Source organism: Agelaius tricolor, unplaced genomic scaffold (assembly GCF_023055355.1).
Source record: "Agelaius tricolor isolate 1412-34295 unplaced genomic scaffold, bAgeTri1.0.p SCAF_5, whole genome shotgun sequence".
NCBI lineage: Eukaryota > Metazoa > Chordata > Aves > Passeriformes > Icteridae > Agelaius > Agelaius tricolor.
Window position 1 is genome coordinate 10,876,233 of NW_027269265.1, and position 2,161 is coordinate 10,878,393.

A 2,161-nucleotide genomic window follows, 5' to 3' on the forward strand; every position below is an offset into this window, starting at 1 on the left:
CCCCACCCTTGCTCTGTCCCAGAAGCTCAGCTCCGTTCCCAGTCTCCCGGTTTCCTTGAGACCCGTTGGGAATCTAAGACAGCCACCGAGGAAGCAGCTGGGGAGGCAGGAGTGGGGCTCCTCCAGCTTGGCTCACCAGATCTCACCCCACACTCCCCCCACCCATCCAAGTCCAGCTGGAAGGTGTCGGGGTGAACACACTGCATGCACATCCCACGCCACTGTCCCCTGCCGAACAGCAGCTACCTCCTAATTACTAATAATGGCCTACGTGTATTTTCAATTAGCTCTCTTGGAAGGGAGCAGCTCCCAGCCACGACTCGTAATTGTACTTTGGCCACCAGCTGATTTGATCATTAGTCTGCAGCGCCAGCACAGCCCCACGCTGCTGGTGTGGCGGCTGCTGGCAGCGGCACCGGTGCATGGGGATGCAGCAGGGCGGGGGGACTGCAACATCCCTGTCCTCTGCCACCGCATGGAGCAGCGCTGCATGCCGGCCCAGGCCCAGGTCTTTACCAAGGGTGTGTTACGAGCAGAACAGGGAGGGGGGAGAGCAGGGATGGTGGCAGAGGCTGATGCTAAGGAGAGAGCTGTGGGGCTCAGCTGCCCTTCAGCTGACACTGGTACCAGCATGGCAAGGGTAGAACATTGGTGAATGCCGGGGCCAGTCTTAGAGACCAAAACTAGAGGCCAGCAGGAGACTGGAGAAGTTCTTGGAAGGGTCATGCAGTGGAAGGGACACAGACCACAAGAAGCTCTCACCTGACATCAGCAAGGATTTAGGAGTGCAGGAGTGGGAAGGAAACCATCCCCATCCCACCATTCATGCTCCCCCTGCTTCCTAGCTTCCAACTTAGCAGACAGACTGAGGTGCCAGGAGAGAAAGCTCCTTAGAGCTGCAGCTCTAAGCTTGGGCATCAGCCAAAACACAGTCAGCACTTTCTACACAGGGAGCTCAATGCTGAGAGATGTCCTCGAGGTTAAAGGCTCCTGCACTCTAATTACCACTCACAAATCTCTCCTAGGGGACTCTAGGGGTGAATGCTGGCTACAGTGAGATGTCCTGTATTTTAATAGAGGGAGGAAAAATTATAAATCATGGATACTTGGCAATTAGAGCTTGGAGAAGGGACTGCAGTGAGCAGAGGGCAAGTGCATGCTTGTCTGTGGCCTCAGCATCCTGCAGCACAGCCAGGATGGGAGAAACTGCTCATGGGACCCTGTGCAGAGAGCAGTGCCACAGTCCCTGAAACCCACTGGGATGTGCTCCACACCCTTCATTTTACTTTTTGTACTCTGCAGCTGCTGCTTCTCAGTGCTGCTTGTGCCACCAAAGTTGATACTTGATTTTAAATGAGCTGGAACTCATCTGGCAAGCAGGCAGAGGTCAGAAATCCCCAATCTGCCTGTGAAACCCTGCTCAAGGATGGACAGTCCCTGCTCCAGCATTAGGGTAGGACAGGGCAGGGAAGAGGAATGACAGAAATTCCAGCAAAACTTATTACTGGGGCCAGAGGCTCACTGCAGCATTGCTGAATAACCCAGTCAGAATAATCCAACCCTCACTGTGGGTCTCTCCCCAGGGCTGCAGCTTGCTCCTCTCCATCCCAGATTTTGTTGTTGCTACTGTCCCAAGATGCAGCTGAGCTCAGGACCAGACAGCACAACAGAAGGCTGCACAGGAGCAAGGTTTGGGTCAGGTGGTTACAGGGAGAGTGAAACAAAGTTGAAAGGAAGGAGAAATCAGTCCCCCAAAATTAAAGCAGCTGCCCTAATGCAGAGAGCAGCACATTTCACTCCTTGCTGCCTGCCCATCCTTCTGCTCCCCTGTGCTGGCTGCCCACAATGCCCCTGGGGTGGGGCAAGAACACCACCAGCACAGAGGAGAAACAGCATTCAGTGGATGCTTGACCTTCTCAGCACTGAGTTATAAATGGGCATCAAAGCCAAAAACACTGTCTGCTTAGAGAGCCAGCAGAGCCACCTCCTAAAGCCCTTCAGGGACATCCAGCACCTCCCAGAATTTCCCTGTTGTACAACTGCATCTCCCCTCACTGCTTAAATTTGTATCGTGCAACACAAGAGACTTTCCCTAGCATGAGCACTCAGACCCAGCAGTTTGCATTTGGAAAGGGAGCTCAGGGCTGAGCACAAAGCAGTG